The 22,716-nt window shown below is 36.2% G+C and overlaps 1 pseudogene; it reads left to right on the forward strand.

Annotated features, from left to right (window-relative positions):
• Nucleotides 1-460: 460 nt before the first annotated feature.
• LOC119509334 lies at nt 461-1,373 on the forward strand (annotated as a pseudogene).
• Nucleotides 1,374-22,716: the final 21,343 nt, after the last annotated feature.

The following is a 22,716-nucleotide window of genomic DNA, read 5'->3' on the forward strand; positions in this document are numbered from 1 at the left end:
TATATAGGGGTGTTCTTTTTCAGTTATTGAGAGAAATATCTATTCATACATAAATTATGAACATATGCATATACTTAAAGTATCTATTAGAATCTCTATTTTTTATATTAAGCAAAAGTTTTAAAATATTAAAGTGACTTGCTCAAAGTCAACAGCAAAGTCAGCGATTCTCAGACTTTGACCATATAATCAAACACATGCATAATTTTGTTTTTTCTCCCCAAAACTTTACTTTCACCCAGGAAGTCTCCATGATTAATGCACAGGCATCCACATTAAAAAAAAAAGTTTCCCCTATGATTATAATGTATGAATACCTTTATAACTACTGAGTTACAGAGTTCATTAAGTTAGAACTACAAAGGAGTAATGCAGAGTCCAGCCCACTGCTGTCGCGGAATCACAACTTTATCATTTTCTTTGCAGATAAACCATTTTTCAACTGTGTCCTTTTGTAACCATGGACATGAATAGCAGCATGAAAGAGTTCATTCTGTTTGGGTTTACACAGGATGCTCTAACAGAGGAAATAGTGTTTGTGGTCTTCTTGTTTATCTACCTTGCAACTCTGTTTGTGAATTTCCTTATTGTGATGACCATCAGATACAGTCAGCTGCTTGGGAGCCCCAGGAATTTCTTTCTTTTCTACTTATCCTTTGCTGATGCCTCTTTCTCCACAACCACAGCACCCAGGTTCATTATAGATGTTGTGTCTGAGAAGAAAGTCATCTCCTACAATGAGTGCATGACCCAGATTTTTGCACTTCACTTCTTTGGGTGCATGGAGATCTTGGTGCTCATCCTCATGTCCATTGATCGCTATGTGGCAATTTGTAAACCACTGCAATACACAACCATCATGAATAGACATGTCTGTGGTAGGTTGGTGAGTCTAGCCTGGGGGGGATCATGTATCCATGCTTCAACACAGATTCTATTAGCTTTGAAATTACCCTTCTATGGACCTAATGTTATTGATCACTATTTCTGTGATCTGCAATCTCTGTTGAAACTTGCATGCATGGACACTTATGTCATGAATCTACTTATAGTCTTTAATAGTGGGGCCATATGTATGGTGAGTTTTATAATCCTGATCATCTCCTATATTTTAATCCTACATTCTCTGAGTAACTAGAGTGCAGAAGGAAGAAAGAAAGCCCTCTCCACCTGCATCTCCCACATTACTGTGGTCAGCTTATTATTTATTCCATGGATATTCACATACACTCACCCTCCAACCGCATTTCTGGCGGATAAGTTGATGGCATTGTTTTACACTACTTGTACTCCCTTGCTAAATCCTTTGATTTACACTGAGAAATGCAGAAGTTAAAAATGCCATGAGAAAGTTATGGTGCAGCAAAATGTGACTTTAGGCAGCAGAGTGGAATATTTCACTTGCAAATTCTGATTGATAAGGAAGAGAAAATGTTCTCGTCTTTATGTAGAAATACATCTTCTCCAGGTAAGATTTTTGGAGAAGTAGGCAAAATGAGCACAGAACACAGACTTCTATTTTATTTTCAGCTGATGTCCCATTAAGTGAGAAAGCATCAAAGTGCAGCAAGATTTGTGGGAGCCCAAACCCGCTCCCATTCTATTCTTTGCATTACAGCTTATGAGCAAGATTCCACTGTATTTATGTCTTCACCATCCATGTTTTATACATTATTCTGGTTTTGGTTCCTCTTCTCCCTGTTTCTCACACAATCCAATAATTTGTTCTTATTTTCTGCCTGATCCGTTTTGTTTCAATCAGTTCTGGCACCACTAAATCTACATCATATCTTTTGGCTCATGATTCATTGTAAAATCACCCCACGAAACTGCTTATGATCCCAAAGCATCATAAATATCTGCTGTAAAAATCCTCTATTTGATTCTTGGTTCCATTGAAACATACTTAGATGTGGCCTTTCATCCAATATTTGTGCATATACAGTAGACAGAGAAAAAGACACATAACTTCTTTTTCAAATAAGGACAATTCTTGGTATTGAGCCATAATCTCTGTATGTAGTTCAATATTTTTGTTCACTATGTTAATCATTATATAGTCATAATATTTACCTTTATAGATTTTATTCTGTAATTTAAATCAATGGATACTTGTCCAAACCCTTTACAGAATTTGTGAAAATTTTATACTATTGTGAGTGTTATATTATAAAAACCAATCTTCAAAAAAGGGATTATATATAATGAAAAGTGCATTGAGTTGTACATAAAGGAAAAGAACTTTGCAATACCATATAAGATACAAATATAAGCCAACCCAAAAGAGAAGCTATTAAGAGAAGTCAATACAGGACATTATATCATGGAAGCAAAATTTCTCATTAGGTTTTGGGTGCAATCTTAAGTCAGGGAAGTAGTTTACTGATTATTAGGTAAAACTCCCAGGCCAGGTATCCTGGCAGATGCACTTCAGTGTTAGGAGAGATATTTTGGGCTGTTCCTACTTGAAGCCATAACTAATAATGTCCCTTGTTCTGCATTTTTCAAGAAAACATTTTCTATGGAGGCTCCTCCTTGGGTATGACCAATGAATAAGGTAAGCATTTTTGTATTCTTGATTTATGTATTTCATGGCAGCTCATTAAATTTACGTTTTAATTCATATACTGTAAACTAATGATTTGGGGCAACAAAAGCCAATCTGTGAGGGATTGGGCAATAAAAGTCCATTTCTGGGGAACAAATTGATGAAGACTGTTTTCCTATAGAAGTCTCAACTCTAAACTGTGGTTGAGAAAATCATATAATACCACTTTAGGAGGCTTTGTGAACATGGTTGATATTCAAACTCTGATGTTAAGGGCTTGGAAGCTTTGCTTTAAGCCCATATTCTTTACTAGAAAACCTCTCAAAGTGCAAGTCCCATTGACCGTGAGGCAGTAACTTCCTGGTTTGTGACAATCAACAAGCAACTTATCTTACCCCAAGTTTAGCATTACTATTCACTACTATAATTTAGCATTACTATATAGACTAAAGGGAAGATTAAGGAATAAAGGAGAAATAAGTGGAGAAAGGAGAAATGGTGACAAAGCTGAAATGGTAGAGGGGAGAAAACTCTTTACTTGTATTTTAGGCGTCCCTTCTGTGTATATGTATTTGTGAACAGATGCTAATGATCAGGAAGCTTTTATCCCCTTAATTAAGATTTGCTGAGATTCCTCTGGATGCACTGTGTTTAGGAAACCAAAGTTCAGAGACTCAGCTTCTTTCCTCATATTATGTTAAAATTACCAAACTCAAATCAAGTATTCCTTTAACTTTAAATACAACCTCTATGATGACTCACAAATTTATGTGTCTACCCTAGACTTCTCATTTGAATGCCAGACTTTTATATTCAACTAATTACTTGATACTTTATTCTATATGTATTTAATAGGCATCTTCACTATTAATAATTCATTGTTCTTACCCAAAAAATGCTATACAAGCAAACTTTCCCAGACAAACCCACACTTCTATTTACCCAGCAAAAAACATTGACCCCAAATTATTGGTGATATCATAAGTCATACCTAACCTTTAAAAAACAAATGTCCTTCAAACTCTATCCAGAATCTGTTATATTTTCACATCATTTCCCCCCACCAGTTTGGTCTGAGCTACAATCATCCTTTGCACAGATTTTAGCAACAGATGCTGATAATTCTTCCTGATTCTATTCTTGTCCCGCTGAGCCTATGTTCAACACAATTCTGGAGGCTCCTTTTAAAACCTGTGTTTTAAGTCAGGCTACTCCTCCATTTAAAACCATATAGTGGATCCATTCCATTCAGAGTAACAGCCAAAATCCTCACAATAATTATACCTTTTGTTGTCCCTTTGGCCTCTTTATTACGCCTCCCCTTGACTGCAGGTGGGATATGTGTTTTGCCACTAAACAATAGAATATAGAATATGGTAAATGTGATGGAATTTTACTTCTGTGATTATGTTACGGAACTGTACTTTCTGTCTTGCTCACAGATTCTCTTCCGAATGTCTTCTCTTCTTTACTCATGGACTCAGTTTCCTTCCTATCTCTTTCTTTATCGTTCTCTAAGGCTTTCATATTCAAGATGTGATCCATGTACTAGCATCACTGTTATCAACCGGAGCTTGTTAGAAATGCACAATGATGGCTCTAACCCAGAACTAATGAATCCTAATTTGAATTTTAACCCTAGGAGGGTCATGTATACATTCCTATTTGTAAAATATTGCCATTGGACACTGTTACATCCAGGTGTCAAACCACCTTCTTGGTTTCAGGTAGGAAACAGAGGAAATAAATTTGGATATGTACACAGTCATCCTTTTAGATTTCAGCAAGAAAGTTCCCCATATCTTTCTGCTCACAGCCCACTGACAAGAACTTAGTCACAGATATGCACCTTTTTTCAAAAGTTGGGGATTTTTTAATAAAAAAAAGTCTGAGTCTGTTCCTGATGCCAGCTGCCCATGTCAGAGACTTAGATGTCCTATAGAAGGTGTGTTTTGAGAATTTTTTTCCATTAAAGGTATGGTTTTGCATAGACAATCAAAACACACATTAGAGTTTGCATACCTTAAACCCAGGCACACTTCGCTACTGCAGAAGGGGATAATGGGTTTTAGTGGATGTTCTGGTTTGCTAAAACAGCTGTTACGTAAAATGCCTTAAATGGTTTGGCTTTTATTAAGGGGATTTATTAGGTTGCAAATTCACAGTTCTAAGGACATAAAAAAGTGTCCAAAATAAGGCATCAAAAAGAGGATATCTTCACTGAAGGAAGTCCAATGACATCTTGAACACCTCTGTCAGCTGGGAAGGCATGTGATTGGATCTGCTGGTCCTTTACTCCTGGGTTGCTTTTCTTTTTTTTTTTTTTTTTTTTTTTTATCATCATTTTATTGAGATATATTCACATACCACGCAGTCATACAAAACAAATTGTACTTTCGATTGTTTACAGTACCATTACATAGTTGTACATTCATCACCTAAATCAATCCCTGACACCTTCATTAGCACACACACAAAAATAACAAGAATAATAATTAGAGTGAAAAAGAGCAATTGAAGTAAAAAAGAACACTGGGTACCTTTGTCTGTTTGTTTCCTTCCCCTACTTTTCTACACATCCATCCATAAACTAGACAAAGTGGAGTTTGGTCCTTATGGCATTCCCAATCCCACTGTCACCCCTCATAAGCTACATTTTTATACAACTGTCTTCGAGATTCATGGGTTCTGGGTTGTAGTTTAATAGTTTCAGGTATCCACCACCAGCTACCCCAATTCTTTAGAACCTAAAAAAGGTTGTCTAAAGTGTGCGTAAGAGTGCCCACCAGAGTGATCTCTCGGCTCGTTTTGGAATCTCTCTGCCACTGAAGCTTATTTCATTTCCTTTCACATCCCCCTTTTGGTCAAGAAGATGTTCTCCATCCCACGATGCCGGGTCTACATTCCTCCCCGGGAGTCATATTCCACGTTGCCAGGGAGATTCACTTCCCTGGGTGTCTGATCCCACGTAGGGGGGAGGGCAGTGATTTCACCTTTCAAGTTGGCTTAGCCAGAGAGAGAGGGCCACATCTGAGCAACAAAGAGGCATTCAGGAGGAGACTCTTAGGCACAAATACAGGGAGGCCTAGCCTCTCCTTTGCATCAACGGTCTTCCCAAGGGTAAAACTTATGGTAGAGGGCTCAACCCATCAAACCACCAGTCCCCTATGTCTGTGTTCATGTTAGCAACCATGGAGGTGGGGTAGGCGAATACCCCTGCATTCTCCACAGGCTCCTCAAGGGGGCACTACATCTTTTTTTTTTTTTCCTTGTTTGTCTTTTTTCTTTTTTTTTTTTTTTAACTTTCCCTTCTTTTTTAAATCAACTGTATGAAAAAAAAAGTTAAAAAGAAAACAAACATACAATAAAAGAACATTTCAAAGAGACCATAACAAGGGAGTAAGAAAAAGACAACTAACCTAAGATAACTGCTTAACTTCCAACATGTTCCTACTTTACCCCAAGAAAGTTACATAATATAGCAACATTTCAGTGAACTTGTTCCTACTACATCCATCAGAAATTAACAGACCATAGTCATTTCTGGGCATCCCCAGAACGTTAAATAGCTTATCTGTTCTTCTTGGATTATTGTTCCCCCTTCCTTAATTGCTCTCTACTGCTAGTTCCCCTACATTCTACATTATAAACCATTTGTTTTACATTTTTCAAAGTTCACATTAGTGGTAGCATATAATATTTCTCTTTTTGTGCCTGGCTTATTTCGCTCAGCATTATGTCTTCAAGGTTCATCCATGTTGTCATATGTTTCACCAGATCGTAACTTCTTACTGCCGCATAGTATTCCATCGTGTGTATATACCACATTTTATTTATCCACTCATCTGTTGAAGGACATTTGGGTTGTTTCCATCTCTTGGCAATTGTGAATAATGCTGCTATGAACATTGGCGTGCAGATATCTGTTCTTGTCACTGCTTTCCGATCTTCTGGGTATATACCGAGAAGTGCAATCGCTGGATCGAATGGTAGCTCTATATCTAGTTTTCTAAGGAACTGCCAGACTGACTTCCAGAGTGGCTGAACCATTATACAGTCCCACCAACAATGAATAAGAGTTCCAATTTCTCCACATCCCCTCCAGCATTTGTAGTTTCCTGTTTGTTTAATGGCAGCCATTCTAACCGGTGTTAGATAGTATCTCATTGTGGTCTTAATTTGCATCTCTCTAATAGCTAGTGAAGCTGAACATTTTTTCATGTGTTTCTTGGCCATTTGTATTTCCTCTTCAGAGAACTGTCTTTTCATATCTTTTGCCCATTTTATAATTGGGCTGTCTGTACTATTGTCATTGAGTTGTAGGATTTCTTTGTATATGCAAGATATCAGTCTTTTGTCAGATACATGGTTTCCAAAAATTTTTTCCCATTGAGTTGGCTGCCTCTTTACCTTTTTGAGAAATTCCTTTGAGGTGCAGAAACTTCTAAGCTTGAGGAGTTCCCATTTATCTATTTTCTCTTTTGTTGCTTGTGCTTTGGGTGTAAAGTCTAGGAAGTGGCCTCCTAATACAAGGTCTTGAAGATGTTTTCCTACATTATCTTCTAGGAGTTTTATGGTACTTTCTTTTATATTGAGATCTTTGGTCCATTTTGAGTTCATTTTTGTGTAGGGGGTGAGGTAGGGGTCCTCTTTCATTCTTTTGGATATGGATATCCAACTCTCCCAGCCCCATTTGTTGAAAAGAACATTATGGCTCAGTTCGGTGACTTTGGGGGCCTTATCAAAGATCAGTCGGCCATAGATCTGAGGGTCTATCTCTGAATTCTCAATTCGATTCCATTGATCTATATGTCTATCTTTGTGCCAGTACCATGCTGTTTTGGCAACTGTGGCTTTATAATAAGCTTCAAAGTCAGGGAGTGTAAGTCCTCCCACTTCGTTTTTCTTTTTTAGAGTGTCTTTAGCAATTCGAGGCATCTTCCCTTTCCAAATAAATTTGATAACTAGCTTTTCCAAGTCTGCAAAGTAGGTTGTTGGAATTTTGATGGGGATTGCATTGAATCTGTAGATGAGTTTGGGTAGAATTGACATCTTAATGACATTTAGCCTTCCTATCCATGAACATGGAATATTTTTCCATCTTTTAAGGTCCCCTTCTATTTCTTTTAGTAGAGTTATGTAGTTTTCTTTGTATAGGTCTTTTACATCTTTGGTTAAGTTTATTCCTAGGTACTTGATTTTTTTAGTTGCTATTGAAAATGGTATCTTTTTCTTGAGTGTCTCTTCAGTTTGTTCATTTCTAGCATATAGAAACATTACTGACTTATGTGCATTAATCTTGTATCCCGCTACTTTGCTAAATTTGTTTATTAGCTCTAGTAGGTGTATCGTTGATTTCTCAGGGTTTTCTAGATATAATATCATATCATCTGCAAACAATGACAGTTTTACTTCTTCTTTTCCAATTTGGATGCCTTTTATTTCTTTGTCTTGCCGGATTGCTCTGGCTAGCACTTCCAGCACAATGTTGAATAACAGTGGTGACAGCGGGCATCCTTGTCTTGTTCCTGATCTTAGAGGGAAGGCTTTCAGTCTCTCACCATTGAGTACTATGCTGGCTGTGGGTTTTTCATATATGCTCTTTATCATGTTGAGGAAGTTTCCTTCAATTCCTACCTTTTGAAGTGTTTTTATCAAAAAGGGATGTTGGATTTTGTCAAATGCTTTTTCAGCATCTATTGAGATGATCAATTGATTTTTCCCTTTCGAGTTTTTAATGTGTTGTAATACACTGACTGTTTTTCTTATGTTGAACCATCCTTGCATGCCTGGAATGAACCCCACTTGATCATGGTGTATGATTTTTTTAATGTGTCTTTGGATTCGATTTGCAAGTATTTTGTTGAGGATTTTTGCATCTATATTCATTAGGGAGATTGGCCGGTAGTTTTCCTTTTTTGTAGCATCTTTGCCTGTTTTTGGTATTAGATTGATGTTAGCTTCATAAAATGAGTTAGGTAGTGTTCCATTTTCTTCAATGTTTAGAAAGAGTTTGAGTAAGACTGGTGTCAGTTCTTTCTGGAAAGTTTGGTAGAATTCCCCTGTGAAGCCATCTGGCCCTGGGCATTTATTTGTGAGAAGATTTTTGATGACTGATTGGATCTCTTTGCTTGTGATGGGTTGGTTGAGGTCTTCTATTTCTTCTCTGGTCAGTCTAGGTTGTTCATATGTTTCCAGGAAATTGTCCATTTCTTCTACATTATCCCGTTTGTTGCCATACAGTTGTTCATAATATCCTCTTATAATTTTTTTAATTTCTTCAGGATCTGCAGTTATGTCACCTTTTTCATTCATTATTTTGTTTATATGGGTCTTCTCTCTTTTTGATTTTGTCAGTCTAGCTAGGGGCTTGTCAATCTTGTTGATCTTCTCAAAGAACCAACTTTTGGTGATATTTATCCTCTATTGTTTTTTTGTTCTCTATGTCATTTATTTCTGCTTTAATCCTTGTTATTTCTTTTCTTGTACTTGGTTTAGGATTGGTTCGCTGTTCATTTTCTAGCTTCTTCAGTTGATCCATTAGTTCTTTGATTTGGGCTCTTTCTTCCTTTTTAATATATGCGTTTAGTGCTATTAATTTCCCCCTTAGCACTGCTTTTGCTGCATCCAATAGGTTTTGGTATGTTGTGTTCTCATTTTCATTTGTCTCTATATATTTAGCAATTTCTCTTGCTATTTCTTCTTTAACCCACTGATTGTTTAGGAGTGTGTTGTTTAACCTCCAGGTATTTGTGAATTTTCTAAGTCTCTGATGGTTATTGACTTCTAATTGTATTCCATTGTGGTCAGAGAATGTGCTTTGAATAATTTCAATCTTTTTAAATTTATTGAGGCTTGTTTTATGTCCCAGCATATGATCTATTCTGGAGAAAGTTCTGTGAGCACTAGAAAAGTATGTGTATCCTGGTGATTTGGGATGTAATGTCCTGTATATGTCTGTTAAATCTAATTCATTTATCAGATTGTTTAGGTTTTCAATTTCCTTATTGGTCTTCTGTCTGGTTGATCTATCTATAGGAGAGAGTGATGTGTTGAAGTCTCCCACAATTATTGTGGAAACATCAATTGCTTCCTTTAGTTTTGCCAGTGTTTCTCTCATGTATTTTGTGGCACCTTGATTGGGTGCATAGACATTTACGATTGTTCTTTCTTCTTGCTGAATTGCCCCTTTTATTAGTATGTAGTGGCCTTCTTTGTCTCTCAAAACATCCCTGCATTTGAAGTCTATTTTATCTGAGATTAATATTGCTACACCTGCTTTCTTTTGGCTGTAGCTTGCATGAAATATTTTTTTCCATCCTTTCACTTTCAGTTTCTTTGTGTCCCTGTGTCTAAGATCAGTCTCTTGTATGCAACATATTGATGGTTCATTTTTTTTGATCCATTCTGCGAATCTATATCTTTTAATTGGGGAGTTTAATCCATTTACATTCAACGTTAAAACCGTGAAGGCATTTCTTGAATCGGCCATCTTATCCTTTGGTTTATGTTTGTAATATTTTTCCCCTCTGTCTATTAATATCCTTTATTGTACCCATACCGAATCTCTTTAGTACTGAACCTTTCTCCAAGTCTCTCTGTCCTGTCTTTGTTTCTCTGTCTGTAGGGCTCCCTTTAGTATCTCCAGTAGGGCAGGTCTCTTGTTAGCAAATTCTCTCAGCATTTGTTTGTCTGTGAAAAATTTAAGCTCTCCCTCAAATTTGAAGGAGAGCTTTGCTGGATAAAGTATTCTTGGCTGGAAATTCCTCTCACTCAGAATTTTAAATATATCGTGCCACTGCATTCTTGCCTCCATGGTGGCTGCTGAGTAGTCACTACTTAGTCTTATGCTGTTTCCTTTGTATGTGGTGAATTGCTTTTCTCTTGCTGCTTTCAGAACTTGCTCCTTCTCTTCTGTGTTTGACAGTGTGATCAGTATATGTCTCGGAGTGGGTTTTTTTGGATTTATTCTATTTGGAGTTCGCTGAGCATTTATGATTTGTGTATTTATGTTGTTTAGAAGATTTGGGAAGTTTTCCCCAACAATTTCTTTGAATACTCTTCCTAGACCTTTACCCTTTTCTTCCCCTTCTGGGACACCAATGAGTCTTATATTCGGACGTTTCATATCATCTATCATATCCCTGAGGTCCATTTCGAGTTTTTCAATTTTTTTCCCCATTCTTTCTTTTATGCTTTCATTTTCCATTCTGTCATCTTCCAGGTCACTGATTCGTTGTTCAACTTCCTCTAGTCTTGTACTATGAGTGTCCAGAATCTTTTTAATTTGGTCAACAGTTTCTTTAATTTCCATAAGATCATCCATTTTTTTTATTTAGTCTTGCAATGTCTTCTTTATGCTCTTTTAGGGTCTTCTTGATTTCCTTCATATCCCGTACTATGGTCTCATTGTTCATCTTTAGTTCTTTGAGTAGCTGCTCTAGGTGCTGTGTCTCTTCTGGTCTTTTGATTTGGGTGCTTGGGCTTGGGTTATCCATATGTGCACAACATACGTTTATGGTGTGTTTCATAATTCCATTTATCTTCCAAGTAATTATGTTATAGTCTCACATAAACAAGAAAGGAGGAAACCTTCCTATACCTGCAGCATCCACTTTATTATGATTGTCAAGTTTTTTGGTCCGTGTATCTTTATACAATATACAATATACCCACTAAAGACATTTCCAGGTTAATGTTTCTTAATTTTTCTCTGGAAATCTCACATCATTAACAAACAACTTTATTGGACAATGTTTAAAGTAGAACTTGAATTCATTCTAAGATTACATGTAAAAAAGAAATGTATTGAACGCTAAAATAGTACAAACTTCAGTTGTCATCAGTTTCCAATTCTTCATTTACTGTGATTGAATGACCGTAGTTAACTGTTTCAGTAAAACCCAGCACTGCTTTCCCAAAACCTGGAGTTCAGTTAGATAATCATGTCATTTAACCTACAATGATTATTTAATGAGAACTCATGGTCAGTTCACCTCAGAGCTGAATTAACCTCAAGAGATCATTGACTTAGTTCTTGCCTTTGGGCAGTTCAATGATCACCTATGAAACTTCTATCTGCAAAACTTTCCCACCAAAACTGGGAAGCTTGATCTTCCCCTCAGAGCTGGGAGTCTTTTGAGTGGCAAATTTGATGCAGGGGCTCATTCATTGGCTGTTCTTACTTCCCAGGCTAAGTGGGTTTATGGCATTTGTGCACTACATTACTTAAAGAAAAGAACTTTTTAGACTGTCATTAACAAATTTCTATTCTAAGCTTGGTTGTGATACTAATTAGATGTGAGAGTTTGGATGAGGTATTTCCTTTCTCTTTGTAACAATTCAAATAAAACATATGAATATTTCTTCTGCACTTTCACTGAGTTGGGAAATCTTTCTTTTCATATATTATTTATTTTAGGCTTTACAAATAGTTTTGAAAGTCAAGCCTTCTTATACTCATTGAATTGATAGGGAAGTTGAAGCTCCAAGCCTTTAAATGAATTACTGAAAAACTTCCTCAAAATTTTTCCAGTACTTTTTAAAAAGTATCAGGATATGTTTTTATCCAAGATGATTCTCTCTGACACTTGGGATTGCTGGTTGCCACTAGGCACTTCAGTAAATATACAAAGCATGGTACAGTCCACTCATGCCATTCTCCCTTGCCTATGTCTGTCTGTTACTTCACTCCCCATCCCCAACCTAACCCTTCACTTTATTCTCATTGAAGGTACCTAGCATGTGTGGTTTGCCAAGTAGGTAATTCCAGGGTCAAATTTACTGGTAGTAATATGATCTCCCAGGTAGGAAAGTAAATTTGTATGTATATCATCTTTAATAGCTTGCAACCACATTCAAAAGCATAAATTTTTCTTCCCTGAGAATAGAAGAGTATATAAACTCAGACATATCCTTAAAAATTAAAGATTATACAAAAGACTGGTATTCAATAATTCTTTTTTCTTTTGCTTCTCTCCCCTCTCCACCTTTCTGTACTGACATAAAACATAGATATAAATAGAAATAGGGGAATAATATTAATAGTGTTAAAATAAGTGAATAATTATTTTTATTAGTTATTTTTAAAAAGGGAAATTGAAAATTAAAGAGATTAAGAAACATGTTTAAGTTAACACAAGAGTAACTTGTAGGGCCAGGACTCATGCCTACCACACATATTTCATCTCTGTTTCTTTAACTGGTTTCAAAGACATTCATGCCTCTGGAAAAGATGAGCTTAAGCAAATTATATGAAGGATATTGTGTTTCCTCACCTTTAATTCAGAGTGAGATGCAGTTTAACTAATTGGCCCCATCATTTACTTTCTTTTTAATACAGGTTTATTGAGGTATATTCACATACCCTACAGTCATCCACAGTGTACAATCAGTTATTCACAGTACCATCATATAGTTGTGCATTCATCACCAAAATCAATTTTTGAACATTTTTCTTTTTCCAAAAGAAATAAAAGTAAAAAGAACCCCTAAAACATTCCACCACAACCCCATCCCACCTTATTTTTCTTTTAGCTTTTGTCCCCATTTTTCTCTTCATCTGTCCATATACTGGATAAAGGGAGTGTGAGTCACCAGGGTTTCACAACCACACAGTCACACCATGTAAGCTACATATTTATGAAATCACCTTCAAGAATCAAGGCTATTGGGTTGCACTTCAACAGTTTCAGGTATTTCTTTCTAGCTGTTCCAATACACTAAGAACTAAAGAGGGATATCTATATAGCTTATAAGAGTGCCCTCCAGAGTGACTTCTCAACTCCATTTGAAATCTCTCAGCCACTGAAACTTTATTTTGTTTCATTTTGCTTCCCCTTCTTGGTCAAGAAGATGTTCTCAATTCCATGATTCTGGGTCCAGGCTTGTGCCAGTTTGGGTGTATTACGTCCCCCCAAACAACATGTTCTTTAATGAAATCTTGTGAGGGGGAGGGATGTATATTGATTAGGTTGGAATCTTTGGATTAGGCTGTTTCCATGGAGATGTGACCCACCCAATTGTGGGTAATACCTTTAATTAGATTATTTCCATGGCCTGCCTATAACTGTGCCTAAGAGTCTCCTCCTGAATGCCCATAATTTACTTTTGCCCTTGCATTTTCTCAGCTGAGTGGCTCACTGGAAAATCCTTCAGGGCTGGGTTGGAAGTAAGGGTTTACTTGGATTTGCTGAGGCTGGAGGTTTTCTTAGAAATTTTAAACATTTATGGGAATTACCATAAATATGCAATACAGTAAAAATAGAAATATTAAACTCATGCTTTTCTAAATGAGAACCTGTGGGAATGGTACTGACTTTAGAAGCATTTCTCTCTCAGAGCACAGGAACAGTTTCTTCTATAAAGGGCTTTTTGGCACTTCATTAACAAACTTCCACTTTTTTTTCCCACACACACACCTTCCTGTGCCATAGACCATGGTTTTTGTCTAACCTGTTGCCTCTTGAGAGGAGCCATGTGAAGTCAGATCAAAGGAAGAATGTCCTGTATACATAAACTCCCCACTCTCCTTAACCTCCTATGAAAGATGACATCACTAAACCACGAAGTATTGTTTGCATGTTTTATCCAGACTTCATATGATTCACCTTTCAAGTAAATTATAGTTGGAGATATGAACAGCATATTTCATTTGCAGTCATATATTTCCTCAGCTTAGCTCATAAGTGGTAAGTTTTCCATCAGTCTGAAATAGTTTCTTCATATCACCTTCTGAAGTCTTGTCTGATGGACTCTATCATTTTGTCTCCTAAAAAAACATTGGAGCTCTTGAAGAGTATTTCCAAAGTGAAGGGTTACTGTGGGCCATGTATCCTAAAACTTCCTTGGTCTCCATGCAAAAGTGCATTGTCTCTAAAAAACCTCTCTGGTTACAGAAGAGGAGGATAACCATGCCATGGTGTTCAGGCAAGCCCAGAAGTTTCTGTTCTTGGGGGGGTGGTCCCCTCTTTTGAAGAGGTTAAGGTTAGTTGTGATGTTTCAGGAACACTGTATAATTTAGTACTGCTTCTACATGATTGTCCTGGGTTGTTAATACCCATGGCGACCCTTGCTCATAACCCACAATGGCACATCTGTCTGGTTTAGTGGTAAGTGATAGTGCTGGGGATTGGGGAAAAGCAGCTGAACTCTGTGATGAAAGCTTGGTCAAATGATCCTTGATAAGACTTTTCTTGCCTCCACTCTACATACCTTTCTGAATCTTATCCTTTGGCTCTTTTTCCTTTCCTGATGTCTGCTCACTATCACTCTATTTTTATCTCCTCTGACTTGTTGACTCTTTGCTCTCTCCTCCCTTTATTGCTATCCATTATGTACCTAGTTTTTCCTTGATATTTTTCCCATCATTATGTTTCCAAAAATTGGTCTTTGGATAAGGGCAGAATTTAAGATGTCTATTGGCATTCTTCTCTTTTGGCTAATGAATTCTCTTTTCTAGGAAGCAATTTTCATGGATTGTTTTTATCGATGCTTTATATGACTTGTAGGTAAACACTAGTGGGAGAAGCTATAGAGAAACATTCAGTTATAGTTCTAGACCAACTTTTCTAGGCATAACTCTCTGTATCACAGGTCAATCTTTGCATGTAAAAGAGAATAAGTTGAATGGCTATACTCACCTCACAAGAAAAATTTCAGGAGAAATGAACTAACCAATATAAAAATCTGTTAAAGTTTTAAGGTCATAGTACAAGAATGATATTTAATTTAGGATTATTTTTACTACATATTTAATAAATCTCACAGTAATACAGGCACATAGGGGATAGAGGTATACATTTATTTATCTGGAAAAAGGAAAAGAATACTTGTTACCAACATTTGGGACCAGATATAATCTGAACTGATTAAAAAATCAACATATGAAGAATAAATGAGGATGTTAAAGGAGAGCAAATAACATGCTCTGTGCCAGTTTGAATGTACTATGCCCTCCAAAGCAACATTATCTTTGATGTAATCTTGTGTGGGCAGACTTATTGGTGCATTTAGTGTTGTAATTCTTTGAGTGTTTCCCTGGAGATGTGACCCACTCAACTGTTGATGACACTGATTGGATGGCTTCCATGGAGGTGTGGACCCACCCATTTGACATGGGCCTTGATTAGTTTACTAGAGCACTAAATAAGCTCAGACAGAAGGAGTGAGCTTGCTACAGCCAAGAGGGACACTTTGAAGAATGCACAGGACCTGAGAGAGGAGCTGCAGATGAGAGACAGTTTAAAGATAGCTGTCTCTTTAAAGCAGACTTTTGCTCCAGAGAAGCTACGAGAGGACAAACACCCAAAGAGCAACTGAGAGTGACATTTTGGATAGAAGCTGAAGCCTAGAGAGGAACGTCCTAGGAGAAAGCCATTTTGAAACCAGAACTCTGGAGCAGACACCAGCCATGTGCCTTCCCAGCTAACAGAGGTTTTCCAGACACCATTGGCCATCATCCAGTGAAGGTACCCGATTACTGATGTGTTGCCTTGGACACTTTATGGCCTTAAGACTGTAACTGGGTAACCAAATAAACCCCATTTTATAAAAGCCAATCCATTTCTGGTGTTTTGCATTCCAGCAGCATTAGTAAACTAGAACATGCTCCAATACTGGATACCTCCCCACATCTCCTCAAAAACAAAAACAAAAACAAAAAGAAAGAGAGAGAGCTAAGGAGGTAAGGTAGTCCAGGAATGTGGGAATGTTAAGAAATAATGGCTGAAAAAAAATGCTAAAACTCTGAGGTGGTGTTTGTCTGAGGCAAGGCATTCATTGTGATCAACTGCTGCTTTCCTGCCTTTATATCTTTAAGTCTTCTCTTTGCTTATTTAAAGCAAGGCAATGTAGTAGGACAGGACCTGGCTTTTGTGGCTGTCCATTATCTGCCCACAAATTCTGTCTCTTAAAACTTTTTGACTTAATAAGAATGTAGCTTTCATGGAGGTCATCTCTATGCTTATCTGAAGCAATTGTGCTTCTCCCATTGTAACAATTTTTTCTCAATTACTTTCTCCTCTCCTCACAGCCAAGAATACCTCTTTTTTGTCTTTAGCTTGTATTAGTGAACTGAGATTAAGTAATAAATTATTCATTTTCTCTTTTATATTTACAGGAGATAACAGGAGCTGCCATTAAGATTTTCTAATTATCAAAATATAACTATTGTATCACATGGAGCTAATATTATTTCAGTTAGACTGCAACAGTATTCAGGTTTTATTTTGATTACATACATTTATTACAGTATTTAGACGTTTTGATTTACTACTTTTGGTGTATTCTTATCAGGCCAAGTTACTATAAATTTATTGAACACCTGAGTTCCAGAGAATCAAATTGGAAACTTGAGTTTCACACATTTAAAATATAATTTCACTTTTCTCTCAGTTTTAAACCTTTGGTGACCAGTTGTAATAATGCAAGGCAGTGTAAAGATTTTAACTTCCATAGTAGAAGTAATAAACTAAACTGCAAGGGAAAAAACTTTTGACAGATTTGACTCTATAAGAATGAAAAACAATAGCAGAAAACATTAGGATATTGAAAAATTAATTGACCAAAGTTATACTTAACCCATAAAAGATAAAATATATGAAGTAGAAATCTAAAAAATACTTTGTTACCACCAGTAATCAAGAAAATAATATAATGAAATTAATTCTATCAACCAAGCAAAGAAGATAATGTAATATATTTAATTTTTATTAAGAAACTCTGCCATCTTTCATATTTTTAGTAACTATGGAAAATAATGATCCTATAAGTATATAACAAGGGATATTTAAACTGTATAATGGTATAATCATCAAAAACTGGAATATTATGGAAGGAGCTAATAGTTATCCCTTGTCATGGTTTGAAACTGTATGTACCCCAGAAAAGCATATTCTTATATTTTATCCATTCCTTGGGGTATAGATCAATTGTAACTAGGATCATTTCATGATATCACTTCAGATAAGGTGTTACCCACCTCAGTCAAGATGGGTATGAGTCCTCTTACTGGAGTCTTTTATAAGTGGAATGAAATTAATACACACAGAGAATAAGCCACAGGAAGCAAGAAACTCAACAACAATAAATCCTGGAATAGATAGGAGAGAACAGAGGAGCGACAAAGTGTAGCTGCTATGTGCCTTGCCACAGGACAAGCTAAGGACCAAGGATCACCAGCAGACAGCTCCAGAATGCCAGTCTTCAGGAAAAAAACATTGCCTTAATGACATCTTGATACAGACTTTCTTTTAGCCTCAAAATCAAGATCAAATAAATTCCCATTGTTTAACCCAACCCACTCCATAGAATTTGCTTCTCAAATGGATAATCATATTATGTATTTTCATTTGTTATGTGGAAAAAGATATTTAAAATCCAATGTTAAAATTGAAATATATATTAATATTACTGAATGAAAGCATGTATGTAGAAATATAAAGAGTAGTACAATGGAAATATCTGCGTTGGAAAAACAAATATATTTTTAAATTATGTTTAAACAGAAACAAATATTAGAAGAAAACAAAATTTTGAGAAGATAGTGGCAGGAGAAATATGTTAGAAAAGACATTGTTCAGTTAACATAAATATAAGATGTTGTATGTCTTGTTGGATCCATAAGATGTGAAACTCAATACCATACATCTAGCATGAGAAATGGATGATTACATATACGTAATAATTTCCCCCAATAATGCAAGCCTCAGTGATTTATTCAAACATTTCAAGTGTCCTGAAAAATGAAGGTAAATCTATTGCTATAATGAGCCAAACATTAGAGAAATATTTCCTTCTTATGACCTAACCCAACCTATATACTGATAAGTTTAGGATTAATGAATGTAAAATAGTGTCAAAATCAAGAAATGTTTTTCTAGAGAAGGAATCTCCAAATTTAGTGTTTTTGATTGATATAGGAATGCTGTATTTCAGTTATTGAGACGCAAAATCTATATGCATATATATCATATATATATATATATATGCATACACTTAAAAATTGTCCATTAGAATCTCTAGGTTTCATATGAAGTAAAGATTTTAAGACATTAAGGTGACTTGTTCAAGGTCATACATCAGAGTCAGCAATACTCTTTCCTTGTCAGAGAACACAATCAACAACTTGAGTGGTTTTGTTTCCCAAAAAAAAAAAAAAAAAATCCATGTCTCTTACCGAAAGATCCTGTGGATAAACAGGGTTATTACCATTTTCAAAAAAGGTTTCTATATAATGATAACATGTAAAACACTGGGAATTACTGAATTATAATATTTGTAGAATTAAAATATGAGTAGTAATGAAGAACATAAGGCCACTTCTTTGCCAAATGACAACTTTCTAAATTTTCTTAGCAAACAAGACATTTTCAGTATTTTCTTTCTACATCTACTGTAACCATGCACCTTAATAGCAATATGAATTAATTCATTCTGTTTGGTTTAATGTAGGATGCTCTAAAGGAGGAAATAGTTTTTGAGGTCTTCCTGTTTCACACCTTGCAATTCTGTTGGTGAATTTCCTTATTGTGATGACCATAAGAAACAGTGAGATACTTGGTAGACCCATGCATTTCTTCCAATTCTACTTATCCTTTGAGGATGTCTTTCTCCACAACCATGACTCCCAGTTTGATTATAGATGAATGAATAATGACTACTATGTTATACACATTATATAATGAAACACACAACAAAAAATAAGAGCTTTGCAATACAATATAATATACCATTGTAATCTATCCAAAGAAAAAGATGTTAAGAAAAGTGAACACAGAACAGAATATCAAGGAGACAAAATCTCGCACTAGGTATTGGGTGCAATCTTAAAGTAGGGACATGGTTGACTGATTATTACAAAATATCCACAGGCCAGTTTGCCTGACAAAAACATGCATATTAGGAGGGATGTTTTGGTCTATTGCTACTTGAGGTAATAACTAATATTGCTTGGTCAAATTCTACTTTTAAAGCAAACTTCATATGGTAATTGGGTTTCCTATAGGGACATCCATCCCTGGATAGAGGGGTATGGTCCAACTATCTGAATAGGTTTTCTTTGTTCTAAAATTATATTTTATGGCAGCTCATAATATTTATATTTTGATTCTGTTATTGTTAACTAATGAGGTTGGGAAATGCAGGCCAGGCCAGGAAGGATTAAGCAATAAAAGCCCATCTTTGAGAACCAAAAAGATGAAGACTGTTTTCCTACGGATCTGAGGACTGAGCTCTAAAGTGCAGTGGATAAGCACATACAACACCAGTTTGGAAGATTTGCAAGAGCATGGCTCCTTGGGAATACTACCACAGATGGACATTAACCCCTGACAATAAAATATTGGAAGATTTACCAAAGTCCATATTTTTTTTTACTGGAAAACCTCTCAAATGGCAAGTCCTATTGTGATGATGGGAAAAGATTTTCCTGGTTTGTGACTTAAAATATCATCAAGCCTACTGACTTGGCACAAGTTTGGTATTACCACTGTTGATATACTCTAGCATTGCTATAAAGAACAAAGAGAATTTTATGGTTTGGAGAAAAGAGAAATGTGCAAAGGAGAAATGGTAATGGAGATGAGATGATAGAGAGAAAAACCTTTTCACCTTGTATTTTATGAAATTCCTTGGGGCATAAACATTTTCAGAAAAACATTGATGATCAGGAAGATTTCTATCCCCCATTAATTAAGATTAGCTGAGATTCCTCTGGACACTGATATATTTCTGACACCAAAGTTCAGAGTCACAATTTCTTTCCATCTGTTATGTTAAAATTGTCAAATTCAAATCAAGGACTCTATGATTTTAAATACCATTTTCATGCTAAGTACTCTTAATTTATGAGTCCACCCAGACATTTCACCTGAATGGGAGCCTGATTCTCAATAACTTCCTCTGTATCTCCAACAGGAATCTTCACAATTACTGACTGACTGCTTTTAGTCCAGCCATGCTCTCTTTGCAGTCTCTCCCATTCAAATCCATCCTTCCATTGCCCAGACTGAAAACACTGGAGAAAAACAACAAAAAGAAGGTGATATCACAGTTCACACTAACATAGAAAAAGAAATGTTGGCCTTGAATCTATTTCCAGAATCTGATGTATTTTCAGTTTATTCCCCTACCATTCTGGTCTAAGCTGCCATTATCTTTAACCTAGATTGCAGCAATAGCCTCTCATAATTCTTCCCGCTTCTATTCTTTTCTTGCTGAATCTGTTCTCAACACAGTAGTCAGAGGCTCCTTACAAAACTCAAGTAAAATTAGTCCAGTCCTCTGCATAAAACCCTGCAGTAGCTCCATTTAATTTGGAGGAAAAGCCAAAATCTTTACAGTGATTTGAACTTCTATTGCCTCTTTGGCCTTTCTGCTATACACACTCTTAATTCTCTTGTGCACAGCCACACTGGATGTTTTTCTCTTCCTTGCCTACACTGGGCAGACTTAAACCTAAAGGCATTTGCTCCAGCTGTTTCTTCTGCTTAAATCACTTTTTCAGCAATGTCTTAGGCTAAAAGATTCATCTCCTTAAGACACTGCTCTAGGTATCCCCTCAGTGAGGCCTCAGAAATTGCCATTTTTAATAAAGTATCCTCATAGAATTCCCAATTCCCTTATACTTCTTACTCTTTCTTTTTAAATATAATTTATCATATATCATACTAAATAATATACATATATATTTCATGTTTCTAATTTTTCCCCACGAGAATGCAAAATCTAAGAAAGAAAGTATGTCTATTTTATACAGTAACATATCCCAAGTAATTTGTAGAGTGATTGGAACATGGCAGAAACTCACTAAATATTTGCAGTGGTTACCATGACTGAGTGCTTAAAGTTTGAAGAATAAACAATCAATCCTAACACTGGGCCTTTTAACTCCTATAAAAAGGCTTAATTATCATTTCCATTTGGGTGATAAATAAAAAATACATATAAGCACATTTTGGGTCATATGATGACCAACATCCAGATATAGCCACATAATTTCATTGCCAGATAATGATTGCTACTATGGAGGCAACAATCAGTTCTATGCTCTGTTGAGAGTATAAGAAGTAAGGACATGAACTTGGTAAATGAGGAAAGCAAGGTGTGGTAGTTTGGAGCTGCTATGTATACCAGGAAGTCCATGTTCTTTTAATCCACTCTTGTGGGTGGCATCTTTGGTTAGCTTGTTTCAATTGAGATATGACCCACCAAATTCAAGGTGGGTCTTACTCCTTCACTGGAGCCCTTTAGGAGAGGATAAAAGGCAGAAAACTGAGAGAGAGTTTAGAGAGAACCTCTCTAGATATGCTAAGAGAAGACACACAGATGCTCAGAGAAGAGGTCACTGGATCCAGAAGCTGAAGGCAATGAAACCCTGGAGTGAAGGACCAGAAGATACCAGCCATATGCATTCTTATATGACAAAGCTACCCCAGATGCAAGCAGCCTTTCTTCAGAGATGGTATCTTCCTCTTGATGCCTTAATTTGGACATTTTCACAGCCTTAAAATGGTGTGCTAGTTTGGATATATTATGTTCCAGAAAAAGCCATGTTCTTTAATGCAATCTTGTGATGGCAGACATATTAGTGTTGATTAGGTTGGAACCTTTGGATTAGGTTGTTTCCATGGAGATGTGACCCACTCAACTGTGGGTAATACCTTTGATTAAATTATTTCTATGGAGGTGTGGCCATGCCCAATCATTATAGATCTTGATTGCTTACTGGAGTAATTGAAAAAGAGCCACACAGGACCAGACATTCAACTGCAACACAGAGATACATTTTGAAGATGGCCATTGAAAGCTGATATTGCAGAGAATGCCATTTTGGCATCTTGGGAGCAAGCAGATGCCAGCCACGTGCCTTCCCAGCTAACAAGCTGATCCATTTCTGGTGTTTTGTATTCTGGAAGCATTAGCAAACCAGAACAAATGGTAAATTTATAATGTAATAAAACTTCACTGTTAAAAGCCAGTCCATTTCTGATATATTGAATTTCAGCAGCTTTAGCAAACCAAAATACAAAGAAAGCAACTTAGTCAAAGAACTTTACAATTACAAAGATGGTTGGGGTACTTTGAGTAAAAACATTCTCTGTGGATGCTCCTGGTACTAGATTCCTTGTCAGAGAATGCTAGAAATCCAATAGCAAGTGTGCTTTGAC

The sequence above is a fragment of the Choloepus didactylus genome, chromosome 14 (assembly GCF_015220235.1).
Source record: "Choloepus didactylus isolate mChoDid1 chromosome 14, mChoDid1.pri, whole genome shotgun sequence".
NCBI classification, from domain to species: domain Eukaryota; kingdom Metazoa; phylum Chordata; class Mammalia; order Pilosa; family Megalonychidae; genus Choloepus; species Choloepus didactylus.